At 38.1% G+C, this 16,002-nt stretch overlaps 1 long non-coding RNA gene and 1 pseudogene across 1 annotated transcript; one reads left to right on the top strand and one right to left on the bottom strand.

Moving 5' to 3' along the window:
- LOC106339035 lies at positions 1 to 2,750 on the bottom strand (annotated as a pseudogene).
- Positions 2,751 to 5,197: 2,447 nt separating this feature from the next.
- LOC106336544 lies at positions 5,198 to 5,694 on the top strand. The gene is made up of 3 exons (XR_001268850.1): positions 5,198 to 5,380; positions 5,466 to 5,515; positions 5,603 to 5,694. It is a non-coding gene; the product is annotated as an uncharacterized LOC106336544 (long non-coding RNA).
- Positions 5,695 to 16,002: the final 10,308 nt, after the last annotated feature.

Raw genomic sequence — 16,002 nt, 5'->3', positions numbered from 1 at the left:
GTCTTCTACTATCATATTATGGAGTATGATACATGCTCGCATAATCTTTCCAATTTTGGCTTTATCCCAAAAAAGTGCTGGATTTTTAACAATTGCAAATCGAGCTTGCAAGACTCAAAAAGCACGCTCAACATCTTTTCGGACAGCTTCTTGATGTTGAGCAAATAAAGCCGCTTTCGGACCTTGTGGTATTGGAATAGATTGGATAAATGTTGCCCACTTCGGATAAATACCATCGGTGAGATAGTACGCCAAATGATACTCTCTTCCATTGACAGAGAAAGTAACTTGGGGAGCTTGACCTTTTATTATGTCATCAAAAACAGGTGAGCGATCTAGAACATTGATATCATTTAAGGAACCTGGAGGTCCGAAAAACGCATGCCATATCCATAAATCGTACGAAGCAACCGCCTCTAACACGATTGTGGGTTTACCCGAACCATGTGAATATTGACCTTTCCAAGCGGTGGGACAATTCTTCCACTCCCAATGCATACAATCGATGTTCCCTATCATCCCGGGAAAGCCACGCTGCTCACCAATATAAAGTAGACGTTGAAGATCTGCCAGTGTTGGTCTTCTTAGGTACTCATCGCCGAAACAATATATTATTCCTTCCACAAATTGTTCCACACATAACCGAGCTGTCGCTGCACCGAGTCGGAGGTATTCGTCAACAGCATCAGCCGCAGAACCATAGGCCAAGACACGAATCGCTGCCGTACACTTCTGAAGTGGAGAGAGACTTAGCCTTCCGACAGCATCTTTCTTTTGTCGAAAGTATTCAACCTCATTGGAAAGTCGATCAACAATACGCACGAACAATGACTTGTTCATTCTAAATCGTCGTCGGAATAGATTTTCAGGAAACGGCGGAGTTTCACTGAAATAATCATTCCATAAACGTCGATCGCCTTCTTCACGATTTCTTTCGATGTGAACTCGTTTTTTTCTTTTTGTTCTTTCGACTTCTTGATCACAATCAATGGACAAATTCTCTAACGTTTGATCAAAACATTGATCATAATATTGATCAAAATATTGATCGAAATAGTGATCAAAATTTTGATCATCCACTCCTTCAAACGTGTTATGTGAAGAAGAAGCCATTAATCTCTTGAAAATGTTAAAGCGTTTTGTGATCAAGGATAGAAAGAGTTTAAAGTCTTTGAAATATGGTGAGAATGGAATGAGAGAAAGTGTTTTTCGATTAATATGTGACTTGAAATATGGTTGAAAGTGTTTTTGAGAATGAGAGAAATGAGTGAAAGTGCATATAGAGAAAGACTTTATATAGAGATTACAATGTTGCATATTAAAAATAATAGACATACACTCGTGACACAAAATAACAAAGGATCGTGACTTCACAAAATAACAAAGGCTCGTGACTTCAATGCACAATAACAACACACAAAGACTTGTGGCTTCTGGCCGCTCGTGACTTTTCTGCAGCAGCAGAACATGGCTTCATGCTTCTCATGACTTCTGCACATGACATGGCTTCTGACTTCTCGTGACTTGCCTGCACACGACATGGCTTCATGCTTCCCGTGACTTGCCTGCATACGATCAGTAAACCAAGCAACGATCAATAAAGATCAACATGAGACTGAACATTTACCATAATAATCAACATATCTTGTCAACCAAGCAACGATCAGTAAAGATCAACATGAGACTGAACATTTCTTCCGACAGAACATTTATTATTTAACATTGAAGCATACAATATTTTACAGATAGATGAAGCAGAACATTTAAACATAAAATGAAAAGACCATTACACAGAACATCAAACAGAACATTTAACCAAAGACACTAGTTTTTAGACATCAAACAGAACATTAACCCAACATCTCTGTTATTAGATTCGTCTTAAGGGCTTCTTCATATTCAGATAGTGGTTCTTTTTTGCAAATGAGCCCCTCAAGCAAACCCATCTTCGAGAGTCTCTCTTTCACAGCCAAATCTTTCTCTCTAATAGACCACATGGTCTGAAACTGAGAGGCAGCCTGCAGATCTACCACATTTCTCTTACCACATGCGGCTTTCGCTGCCTTCACACCAGGAGGACGTTTCGTTGCTTCATCATCAAGATCGACAGTTGCTTGTGAGCTGGCTGATTGTGCTCCATCCTCACAGTTTCTTTTCTTAGCTATTCCATCCCTCTTACTTGTTGCAAGCTCACACCACTTTTGGTCATGCTTCAGTTCCTCCCAAGCGTGGTGAAGGTTAAACTTCTGCTTATGGTCATTGTAGAAGATTTCATGTGCCAGTTTGACTACATCATTTTCACTCTGGCCACTAGTTTTCTGTCTTGTTGCAGCATCATAGCAGCCACAGAACTTGCAGACGAGATCATTCAGCTTCTGCCACCTTTGCTTACATTGAAGGGCCTCTCGCTTATCACCTTTGACCACCTTTGGGCTAGCTGCATAGTAAGCTGCTATGCGTGACCAGAAAGTACCGGCTTTCTGCTCGTTGCTGACCACAGGGTCTTTGCTGGTGTTTAGCCATGCGCTAATTAGCACCAGATCATCTGTGGGAGTCCATTTCTTTCTTCCTTTGCGTCTTATAGCTGAGTCTTCACAGAAGCTTGAGGTTTCAGTACATTGAGTACTGAACAGAGGGACTTGTGATGAAAACCTCCCTAAATTAAATGGTTCAGGAAGGACAGGATCTTGTTGACTGTTCAACAGATCAACAAAATTAGCTGTCTGACTATATGGATTCGTTGAATCCATTTAGTATTATGTTAGAGCAGAGAGGAAGAAGAAGAGATGTGTTTGAGGAAGAATAGAATGGGAGATTGTGTTTGAAGATGAAAAGAAAGAGAGAAAGCTACCGGATTTAATACATGAAAAGAGCTACCGGTTGGCTTTTAATTGCCTTTACTCTTTTCAGTGGCGTTGAGATGAGTTGAGAGGTACCGGTTTTAAAACGCTTTTAACACTAACAAATTTATTAGACTTGATTGCCTTAACTCTAACAAATTTATTACCAAGCAGAGTCTCTAACACGCATTAATCAGATTTGAGAGTTATCAGAAGCATTCATCACCAGCACAACCACAATATAACAAGCATATTCACTACCCCAACCTAACTCCAACCATCACCTAACTCTAAGTATTTATTAACATAAGTAATGAGATCAAGTTTGCACACTAACCTAAACCGAGAGCTTGAAGAGTGGCGTTGAGATGAGTTGAGAGCTACCGGTTTTGATACGCCTCCTGTGTTTCGCTCCTCAAGTTCTCACTAATTTGTGCATTCTGATCCATCACTCCTCGCATGATTCATCAGTGCAAACCAAATTAGCAAAGCACACAGTGTAACAAAGAACCATATAATCAAAAACAAGTGTCGTCATATTCATAACACCTAATTAAATCATTGATTTCAATTACCTACAAAACTCTAATTAAAATTCTTTTCAATGGAGTGAAAAGAAGGAAAAAGACCCAACCTCTTCGGAGACTTCTTCCTCTCCAAACATTAATGGCCTCATCGATGACAAGTCTGTTGGAAGACTTCTTTCTCTCCATGAATAGCCGATACAGAAATCTTCCTCACACTACCTGATAAGAAAATAAAAAAGGGATTCACCTTTGAACTTTAGACATATGATCAATTAAAACTCAAATCGAGATTAATACAAAGAAGTATGAGGTGAGAAAATTAATTACTTGAGTAGTTGATCTGGAAGTTGAATAGATCGTGGTGGGTTTCCACCGTCAAGTCGTAAAGTCTCAGAAAGACGGAGGACTCACCGTCAAGTCTCAGAGAGTCGTCGATCGTGGTTGGTTTCCACCGTTCCTCTGACGGCGAAGATGAGAGAAGACAGAGGCGACACCGTTAGTAGACCGAGAGAGTCGTCGCCTTCTCCATCGTTCCTCTCAGACCGAAGACGACAGAAGACGGAGGAGTCGCCGTCAAGTCTCCGCATGTTGTCGATCGTGGTGGGTTTCCACCGTTCCTATGACGGCGAAGATGAGAGAAGACAGAGGCGACGCCGTGAGTAACGAGAGACTCCTCGATCGTGGTGGGTTGTCATCGTTGATCTGACGCCGAAGAGGATAGAAGACGGAGGTGACGCCGTGAGAAACGAAAGACTCCTTGATCGTGGTGGGTTGTCATCGTTGATCTGACGCCGAAGAGGATAGAAGACGGAGGCGACGTCGACAGCTTCGATAGAGTCGTCGATCGCTTGCGGAGAAAACAAGAACAGAAGAGGAAACGATTGACAAAATGAGAGAAAATAAAATTGAAAATAAAAAAAGAGGTTGTTTCATGTTTACACGTGTAATAAAACCCCCTTTAACTTCGGTTCCCAAATTGCCTAATCAAAGATCGATTATTCCTTTTTCTTTTACTTTACATTTAATTAAATGGGCTTATTTCATTAAGGATCCCCTTTAGCACCACCGATAAACATGGTCTTAGGATAGCAAGAAAAGTTGTTTTTTAATCATAAATATATCACACAAGAGTAAATGACCTAAATATGTTTTATTAAAGAGGTAAAAGACACTACTAAGGTTAACTAATAGTATATACCTATGGTTTGGATTTGCATGGGGTTTAAGATTAATATATATATATATATAAAATTAAGATTTAAAATAATAATTGTAAAAAAAATTCCAAAAAAAAAGAATTCTCGGATTCAAAATATTTATTATAATAATACAAATTTTAATATTTTTACAATTACCTAAAATGTAAATATTGTTAATTTATTATTTAACCATTGATGTGTTTAGTAGTTATCATGTCATAAGTATTCCGCAAACGCACTAATTTCAAAATATTGTATCAATCGTACAAGTCTCTTAATAATGCTTAAAAAACAAAACCACCCACGTCCGCAAACGCATACAACCGTATCCGCAACCGCTGCAATTACACCAGGCCGGCCCTAAAAGTATAATTTGTCATTTACCTAGTTAATAGAAAAATGTGATTATTATTTTGGTCAAAAATAAAAATCTGGGTCATTTTGAGAGATTCACCCATTTTATTTAGTTCATAAATATATTACAAAACAATTATGAACTCAAAAAAAAAAAAACTAATACCCTCTGATTGGAAAGCACGGAACAATAAAGAATTTAGTAACTTACACATTGATCCTAGAAATACTCTCAAATTAGCTGAAATGGAATCATTACTTTATGCTGAGGCACAAAACTCTCTAGCTCAGGAAATAGATCGTAGTCGTTTACAAGTAACACCAAAGAATGGGAAAGACGGACCTATGGGCTATGGCCCAGACCAGAAAAATAAGCCGACTATAAGTACCTTCCTACTCCTTCTCTAAACCCCTAATCATATCGATGGACACGTACTCAAGCAGGGTAATCGCCCACAAGGTAATCTTCTTCTCATTATGAATTCTTCTTACTCAGATCTCTTTTGTTAATCGGAAATTAAGAAAAATTGTATGTTGTATTTTAGGCACCTTTCGATAGTGAGGCTGCTGCTAAGGATGAAGCCATCGATCCGTGGTAATTGATTGATGCTTTATTTATTTATTTTGTGAGAAGATATTTGTATGTGTTGATATTTTTTTCTTTGCATCTCCTGCGAATTAGGGTTAGGATATCTGTTGAAGGATACAGATTTCATAAGGACACTGAGAATGAAATGAGGATTAAATTGGTTAATCACTTCAAATCATGTGGCCTCATCAATTCGTCTTTTATTGTTTCTGTAGCTCAAATGCTTGAGTTTGCCGACGAGACCAAGGAGAAGATCGATTTTTATATGACTGAGTGGAGGCTCAATGCGATGACAAAGAAGCTCAGTGCTCTTAAGAAGCAGAGGGCCAGGGCTCTTAAGAAGCAGAAGGCCTGGGCTCTTATGACGCAGAAGGCCAGGGCCAAGGAGGGAGAGGGGTCACAGTCCTTTTGAGAAGGAGCGGATGTTGATGTAATGAATTTCTCTCTCAAGAGACTAATTAGAAGCTCTTTGGTGTTTATCAATCATGTGATAATACTATGCAACCTTCCGTTTGTTTTGTGGATGATAAACTTAAAACTTATCTTACTATTATTTGCCTATTTGGTTTGGTAGACAGAAAGCATAATCGTATCCTTCGAAACTCGCAAATAGACTCATTAACAGTGTGTTTGTCTGTGTAATTAATTCATAATGAAGTAATAAACGCGCACAGTACCAAGCCCACCTTCTCTGTCGCTGCTCCTGTTCTTGCTTAAGTTCTCTCCCTTTTTTATCTTCTTCTAAACATTCTTTATCTGAGCCGGATTTGAGGAAAGCTGCATAAAATATTGGTCTTGGTTTCCAAATTTTTTAAGGAAATTTATATAGTGATAAATCCCAGATTAAAAAAAAAATTATCAAAATTCTTAAAAAGTTTTTATTGTCCTAAAATCTCAAATCCTGCTCTGATTACAAGTACAAATAAAAAGAACATATGCCAAACATGGTAGATATGCCTTGTCATTTCTCAACAATAGTAAAGATCTTTCTTCTGAATTCATATCTCAAATGTCGACGCTAGATGCTAGTTTATAATACGTCTTGATCCGATGGAAGTTGACTGGTTGATCTGACCTTGGTTATTTCAATGATTTTAAAACTGATCCAATACCCAGATCCAGCCGATTGAAATTTTTTTTTTTTTTTTTTTTTTTTTTGATTAACCTGGAGGGACTTCCACCCCCAGGGGCCAACCCCTCGGCACGAGGCGGACCATTTGGTACTATGGGGAATTAGATACCCCAATTGCCTGGCCAGCGGTTCGAACCCGGGTACGTATTGAGGCCGAAGTTCTCTCAACACCACCAGGCCAACCCCGCTGGTTATAATTCTTCTTTGTTACAGTCGTGCTTTTGTTAATTATCATGGACATCTCGCAAAAGAGAGAGCGTTGCAACTTAATGGAAGTGACATTGGAGATTGGAATGCCCTTGTTAAGTTAGCACCCGAGGAAGAAGAGGAGGAATACAAGGCGGCAGTAGCTTATAAAAAGTCTCTGTGTGCTGACCTAGCCAATGACAAAAGATTGTAAGTTTATGATACCCTTTTTGTTTTCATATTTTTTTGCATCTGTTAAAAATGTTTTGTGTTGTTGATAACTAACATGCAACAAATTACTGCAGTTTGTTTGGCATTGCCGTTTTGGGGTATGACACTTCCCTTCCTGAAGATCAAGTCAAGAGCATTTTGACAGAACATTTCTCTTCTTGTGGAGTGATAACACATGTTTACGTTTGTACTCCCGACGAGTGTACTAATATCTATTTTTCCAAAAAAGAAGATGAAGCTAGTGCTATGGATCTTAATGGAAGTAAAGTGGGCGGATTCAAAATAACTACTATGCTCTTAGCCACCGCCATAAGTAACCCTCGCATTGCCCCCGGTGATGAACCTACGGTTGGCTATTCTATCCCAGGTACATCAAATGTTTTTCTTGATTCTTTATTTTCTAAGGTTACTTAATCTTCTCATTAATTCGCCTTTATTGTTTATATATGCAGCTCCTTTTCTTGAGTTCGCCCGCGAGATCAATAAGAAGCGCGATGATTATATGACTGAGTGGAGGGTCAAGGAGAGGAGGGAGAGGGTCAAGGCGAGGAGGGAGCAGGCGAGGAGGGAGCAGGCTTTCAAGGCCTCGTAATAAGAAGATCACCACGGCCATGATCAGGATGGAGAGGAGAAGGGCTCCTTTGAGGAGAGGATGTTGATGTAATAAATTTCTCTCTCAAGAAACTAAGAAGATCTTCGGGTGTTTATCAATCCTGCGATAATTATATGCAACCTTTTTTATCAGCCGTTTGTTTTGTGTGTGTGTGTTTATGTGTGTGTGTGTTGTGGATGATAAACTTAGAACTTATTTATCTTAGTTTTATTAGCCTTTGGTAGACAGAAGCATAATCTCCTCATCATTGCCTACAATAGTATATTTGGAGACTCGCTAACAGACACATTAATTGTGTGTTTGTTTGTGTAATTCATTATGAAGAAAAAAACGCGCACAGTACCGATTAGAATTTCAGAATTTAGGCTCCATGCCCACGAAAAAAAACACAATAATCAAGAAACTAGGTAGACACTGTTGAGGATACTATTCAACTTTCAATAATTTGTTTGTACTTCTATATCCTATTCTCTTTACTAGGGGCATGGCCCGGGTATCTTATTGATGTGTTGTATAATTTTGTGTACGATTAGTGAGTAACAATTTTTGCGTCACACATCATGATTACGTTGATATAAGAATGGTCGGCGAATTCAAATATGTTGATATTTTCGTATCTTATCTTCGTAATCAGGTTCGGCCCTGGCATGTGCATAAGGCACAATTGCACAGGGCCCATCAAAAATTTTGCATTTTCTAAGCTTAGATTAGGATCTTTATAAAAAAAAAATCTTTTAAGAAAAAGCCTTCAAATTTGTCTCAGCCCAGGGCCCATAATATTATTGAGACGGACCCGTTCCTAATGATTTGATCAACCATTAACGGTATTAGCAATTTCATATTCAAAAGCTGAAGTTTATGGAGTTGGTTAGTGTTTACTTAAGTAGTTATTAGTATATACAAAAAGACACACAAACTTAAACTCACAACTAAGAAGATCAGATTTTCTTAGATAAATACCTTTGGATAGCAAGAAAAGTTGGTTTTTAATCATAAATATATCACACAAGAGTAAATGACCTAGATATGTTTTATTAAAGAGGTAAAAGACACTTAGACTACTAAGGTTAACTAATAGTATATACCTATGGTTTGGATTTGCAAGGATGGGATTTTGGGATGGGGTTTAAGATTAATATATATATATATAATTAAGATTTAAAATAATAATTATAAACAAAAATTCCCAAAAAAAAAGAATTCTCGGATTCAAAATATTTATTATAATAATACAATTTTTAATATTTTTATAATTACCTACAATGTAAATATTGTTAATTTATTATTTAACCATTGATGTGTTTAGTAGTTATCATGTCATAAGTATTCCGCAAACTAATTTCAAAATATTGTATCAATCGTACAAGTCTATTAATAATGCTTAGAAAACAAAACCACCCACGTCCGCAAACGCATACAACCGTATCCGCAACCGTTGTAATTACACCAGGCCGGCCCTAAAAGTATAATTTGTCATTTACCTAGTTCATAGAAAAATGTGATTATTATTTTGGTCAAAAATAAAAATCTAGGTCATTTTGAGAGATTCGCCCATTTTATTTAGTTCACAAATATATTACAAAACAATTATGAACTCAAAAAAAAAAAAAACTAATACCCTCTGATTGGAAAGCAAGGAACAATAAAAAATTTAGTAACTTACACATTGATCCTAGAAATACTCTCAAATTAGCTGAAATGGAATCATTGCTTCATGCTGAGGCACAAAACTCTCTAGCTCAGGAAATAGATCGTAGTTGTTTACAAGTAACACCAAAGAATGGGAAAGACGGACCTATGGGCTATGGCCCAGACCAGAAAAATAAGCCGACTATAAGTACCTTCCTACTCCTTCTCTAAACCCCTAATCATATCGATGGACACGTACTCTAGCAGGGTAATCGCCCACAAGGTAATCTTCTTCTCATTATGAATTCTTCTTACTCAGATCTCTTTTGTTAATCGGAAATTAAGAAAAATTGTATGTTGTATTTTAGGCACCTTTCGATAGTGAGGCTGCAGCGTTGCAACTTAATGGAAGTGACATTGGAAATTGGAAGGCCCTTGTTAAGTTTGCACCCCGGGAAGAAGACCTGGATTACCAGGTGTCATTACGTTATCATAGATCTCTGTATTCTGACCTAGCCAATGACGAAAGATTGTAAGTTGATACTCTTTTTGTTTTCATTTTGTTAAAAAATGTTTGTTTTGTGTTGTTGATTATTAACATGCAACAAATTACTGCAGTTGGTATGGCATTGCCGTTTTGGGGTATGACACTTCCCTTCCTGAAGATCAAGTCAAGAGCATTTTGACAGAACATTTCTCTTCTTGTGGAGTGATAACACATGTTTACGTTTGTACTCTCGACGAGTGTACTAATATCTATTTTTCCAAAAAAGAAGGTGAAGCTAGTGCTATATGGAAGTAAAGTGGGCGGATTCAAAATAACTACTATGCTCTTAGCCACAGCCATAAGTAACCCTCGCCTTGCCCCCGGTGATGAACCTACTGTTGGCTATTCTATCCCAGGTACATCAAATGTTTTTTTTGATTCTTTGTTTTCTAAGGTTACTTAATCTTCTCATTAATTCGTCTTTATTGTTTATATATGCAGCTCCTTTTCTTGAGTTCGCCCGCGAGATCAATAAGAAGCTCGATGATTATATGACTGAGTGGAGGGTCAAGGCGAGGAGGGAGCAGAAGTTCATGGCCTCGTAATAAGGAGATTACCACGGCCATGATCAGGATGGAGAGGAGAAGGGCCCCTTTGAGAAGGAGAGGATGTTGATGTAATAAATTTCTCTCTCAAGAAACTAAGAAGCTCTTCGGTGGTTATCAATCCTGTGATAATAATATGCAACCTTCTTTATCAACCGTTTGTTTTGTGTATGTGTGTGTGTGTGTGTGTTGTGGATGATAAACTTAGAACTTATTTATCTTTGGTAGACAGAAGCATAATCTCCTCATCATTGCCTACAATAGTATCCTTCGAGACTCGCAAATTTAACACATTAATTGTGTGTTTGTTTGTGATTCATTATGAAGAAAAAAACGCGCACAGTACAGATTATAATTTCAGAAATTAGGCGCCATGCCCACGAAAAAAAAACACAATAATCAAGAAACTAGGAAGACAATGATGTCTTCTAGCTAATACTACTATAGAAGCGCAGCAGTTCGCCCTAGAGACGCTCCTAGACACGATTTCCGAAGCAGCGCCGGAAGCAAACTTTCTCGACGCCGGTAAGGCCTCTGGCCGCCGGCGTCGGGTCCTCCACTCCGTCACTTGCTCCGATCTGGTTTCTCCTTGCTCTATCGTCGTCTTCAACATCTGGGTCTGTGTCTTCGCCGTCTCCTACGGCTCTGTCTCGCCGTCTCATACGGCTCTGTCTCGCCGGCGTCTCTCACAACAGTCCCTCCGACTCCTCTCCAGGTCATCGTCTCTCCTACGTATTCCAATTCTGGTTATATCGTCACTCCCCTCTCCAACCAAATTCCTGAGCCTCTTCTACTCCGCCTCTCCCCCTCGCCGGATCTAGACAGCGGTCAACAAGTCTCCTCTCCACAGAACCGCCTCGTCAATTCATCAACTCCAAATCTCGAACACTGGTTCAAGAATCTTAACCGAGGGTTTCAAATAGACAGATCTCTTGATTTGGTCCTTCATTTTGTTGTATTGGAGCTACGGCTCAGCCTAGGGTTTGTTGATAAATATGAATCCCGGTACGGTAATATCGGAATTCAGATGCTCCGCTTGACCCCAGCTCCCGCCCCCTCTTGGAATATCATCAAGAACATCTACTCACCTCCCGCCTCCTCCGTCTACTTCACTGTGGCCTTAACTGCCGCCGCCATCCATCCTACCGGCATTATCACTACTACCCCGCTCACTGCCACCTCCTCTCCTGCTCCTCTCGACGCCACCACCTCTCTCGCCTCTTTCACTGTCTCGTTTATCCCTCTCCTCGTCGCCAGATATACTGTGCAAGAATGTGGACTCACTAGATTTACTCGTCACTACGTCACCGTTGCGTTTCCAACACACTACGCCGTCTCAAGCATCGACGGTTCTTCACAGAGTTGGCTCTATGATCCTCTCAGCCCTTTCCTCTTTGCCGGAACTACTGTGCAAGAGTGTGGACGCGCCAGATTTTCTCGCTACTATGTCACCACTGCGCCTCTATCACATTAAGCCGTCTCAAACATCGACGGTTATTCACAGAGTCAACTATGCGACCTTCAGATCGGAGCTGTTACACAGAGACCCAACCATCCCAAAGCTTTTTTATCTCTTATCCAATGTTTGCTCACACATGTTCTGGTTGAACGAGTGCGATGACTGTATGCTTAGGTCTCCTTTGGCTACAACTTGTTGGGCTCGACACGGTAATGTTGAGTTCCGAGGTTTTGACCCAACTAAACCTTCAGCTCTGTCATCAAACTTCATCCTAAATGCCTCTTTGGAGGTAAAGTTAGAGCTTGAGATTCACCTAGTCTCTTTGGTAAGCCTTGTTGGATTTAAAGCTGATTATGCTTGTTTCAACGCCAAATCAAGTCGTATAGGACTCCGTACTCTCAGCGTTGTCTATAGTTCTGGAGCTTCTCACCTAAAGTTCTTGCTATTCAACATTCCGACTTCTTCTAATAGGTGTTTCAACGTCGTTTTCGACTATCAATTGTTCTTGAGAACAATCGCCATGGGAACAAAAGTGGAGCTGCCTTTTGGGTTTCTTCATTTCGCTGAGCATGACTCACCCCGAAATGGTTTTATCTTTAGTTGTTTTGTAATGTTTTCTAGTTTCGTTCTACCGTTGAGCATGGCTCCGAGATCTTCTGCTTCTGTTGTAAACATTGATGCTCATTGAGCCTTTTATAATATAAGTTGTGTTAAAAAAAAAAGGTAGACAATGATGAGGATACTATTCAACTTTCAATAATCTGTTTGTACCTCTATATCCTATTCTCTTTATTTGTTTCTTCTCTCCCGCTCATTCATTCTTCTTTTTTGAGCTATTCTTTTCACAACTTCTATCAAATTCGACATAACGAGTCAAAAGCGAATAACTAATCAAAATTGTATATATTTGAGCATAGCCGAGTCAACTCTGTTATCTAGGTTCAATCTCACCCACACTGAATATACAATAACTTAGTAACAACAATACTAATACATATAGTGATTTGTTTTATACATTTTACTTTGTTATTAACTGTTATTGATTTACAATACATGTTTAATATTAAACAAACAAAATACATTTTAACTACTTATTTGCAAAAATAAAAACCAATTTTGAGTTTTTTTTTCATACTTTTAGAGGTTGGCTTGTATTGGTTCTTTAGAGATTGTTTCCACCACTGAATGAGTCGTTAAGTCCGATTCAAAAAGCCAACACAAGCAAAGGTTGTGTTGTTGCTAACAGAAACCAAAATCTCAGATTGAAGAGAGTTTGTACTTGTGTTGGAGCAAAAGAAAATGGCTAGCTTCACTGCCTCTGCTTCCACCGTCTCTGTCTCTGCTCCTGTTCTTGGTAAAGTTCTTTCCCTTTTTATCTTCTTCTAAAACTCTCTATTTGATGTTATCTTATACTAGAAACTCAATCCTGTCATGTGCAAATCGAAGATCTTTGGTTGCTTTATGTTGAGTAAAAAAGATCTTTAGTAGTTTGGTGGAGAATAAACAAGAAGTCAAGAAACCATTTTGATCTAAAAGTTCGGTTGTGGTCAGAACCAATCAGAAGAGTATTTAAAATTTTGCTGACTGATTGTTGTGTGAATGAGAATTAAAAATGAGCTAGAACCAACTTTAATTTTCTTCACTAAATTTGGAAGTCACTGGAGTTAGAGTTGTGACTTTTGATTATTATTGCTCAGGTTTGCCTCCAATGAATAAGAGGAAGGGATGAGTGAGATGCTCAATGGAGCCCAAAGCAAGGAAACGTCTCATCCGTAGGATGATGAAGAATCTCGTCTTTCACTTTGAACATGTTACTATTATGTCTCTTTTAGCCTTCATCAGTATTCGTCTCTCTTTTCCGTTTCCATGTCAGCACATGAATCAACAATATGATATTCTGGTTTATTGTAATTTAAACTAAACACCAAAAAATTTCATGTTTCATGATCAAAAGGATGACTAGGAGCAATAAAAGTTAATGTTAGTCAACCACAACCATTTGATTTGCTTGAATTAGAATCACTGAATTGTACACCAGAAAATTATTTAGATTTTAGAGTCTCCTGATGAACTTATTGCGTGATTATAGCGGATGTATAGTTGATAATCTTTGTTAATACATGGGGTATGAAGAAGGATGAAATAGAAAAACATCATTTTATTTGATCATTAGATAAGGCCAACTAACTAAAAATGAAAAAAAATTGAACTCCAACAACATAAAACGCAACATTGATACCAAAACTGGGTTATCCGTTTATTAATCCACAAAAAAGGAAGACCCAATCCCACCGATCTAGGGTTTCAACGATTGAATCTAATAAATTAAGGAGCTTTTTTCGAACATGTCAATTAAAATGATTTTGAGAAAATAGAAGACCCAACCCCGGACTCTAAAATTTCAACGGGTGATCTAAATATTAAGGAGCCGTTGGAGATGTCAATTTTTAGATCCCTCTTGTAGTTTTCGGTTTTCCAAAGGAGTTTCGGATTAATATAAGAGATTGAAGATTTACCTGCATAAATGGGCTCCTCCTTGTTTCATGACCGTTCATTTTGTCTAAAATGAGACAAAAAATGAAATTGTTTCGGTTATTCTGTCGTCTCAAGGTTCCAAACAAGAGGGTAATCAGTTGTGACTACTGAACCTACTGGCATGTTTTTGGGCGACTGTTGTGTGTACGTACTTATTCTATAGCAAACCCAATTAGAATTTGATGGGGCCAACAAAATTTTCAATAAATTATGCAAACCATTTAGGAAGCCCACTAATTTAATCCATATTAAGTTAATAAGTATAAGATAATTTTCTTCAATTATAAGTCTATTATAACTACTATTTATTGTATACTACTATTTATTGTATACTACTAAACCTTAAACAATATGTTGATCAAAAGAAACTTAAACAATATAATTAGTTATAATTAGGTACTAAATTAAAAACCTATAATATTTATATTACCACATGACAATTAAAATCATATTAGTAATATATTGTTAAATTAAAAATTATCAACTAAATTTTGTGAAAAGAGAGAAATATTTAAAAAAATTGAAATCATCACATATAGTGTACATATTAAGCTAAGAAAGTGATGTTAGCAAGGGAGACTGAGAATAGGAGTATTGAGATTGGCAGGAGGGTTGAAATAATGATAGGATGGAGACCTTCTCGAGCGGGGTGGATGCGGATGAATACTGATGGGGCATCACATGGGAGCCCGGGACCGGCGGCTGCAGGGGGTGTGATGCGTAATGGCGATGGTGAGTGGTGTGGTGGCTTTGCACTAAACATAGTAAGGTGCTCTGCTCCTTTGGCGGAGCTTTGGGGAGTTTATTATGGTCTTGTGGTTGATTGGGAAAAAGGTATTAGAAGGCTGGAGTTGGAAGTTGATTATAAAATGGTGGTGGAGTTTCTCACTACAGGGATTGGAGATGTGCATCCGCTGTTGTTCTTGGTACGTTTGTGCAGTGGCTTCTTGACAAGGGACTGGTTGGTCTGAATCGTTCATGTGTTTAGAGAAGCAAACCGCGTAGCAGATGGTTTGGCTAACCTTGTTTTTTCTCTTCTGTTTGGTTTTCATAGACTTGATGTTGCTCCATTAGATGTTGTTATTTTATTGCAAGAGGATGTTGATGGACCTCTAAAGCCATGACAAACTCGTTTGTAGGCTTGAAGACTGTTTTTTGAATAAATATTGGGAGTCCTTTCTCCCAATTTCATACCAAAAAAAAAGTGTACATATTAAGCGTCAAACGATTATTTTATTACTTAAACTTATAGTGTACATATTATATCATCAAAAACTGCAATATTTATAAAATAATTCACAAATTAAAAGTTTACATATTAATAATAGATTAATTCAATATATTAAATAAAAAAATTCACACTCGATTTTTTATGCAGCTGTGTAAAACGTAACACATCATATACTTCTTTCCAGACAAATTTAAAATAGTTATAATGATTAATAAACCATAATATAAATTTATTAAATAGACAAATACCACGCTTTCAAAATACAGATCAAAATCTAGTACCTTATTGATTCAGTTGGCTCTACATTTGGGGAAGCAGCTTGAAACCATTGGAATGGAGAAATTTGTGGTTTGGGACACGCAACCAGGTTTCTTAGTGGGGGGGG

Source organism: Brassica oleracea, chromosome C4, assembly GCF_000695525.1.
Source record: "Brassica oleracea var. oleracea cultivar TO1000 chromosome C4, BOL, whole genome shotgun sequence".
NCBI lineage: Eukaryota > Viridiplantae > Streptophyta > Magnoliopsida > Brassicales > Brassicaceae > Brassica > Brassica oleracea.
The sequence above is the reverse complement of the archived record's forward strand: the minus strand, read 5'-3'. Positions and strand labels throughout refer to the sequence as shown.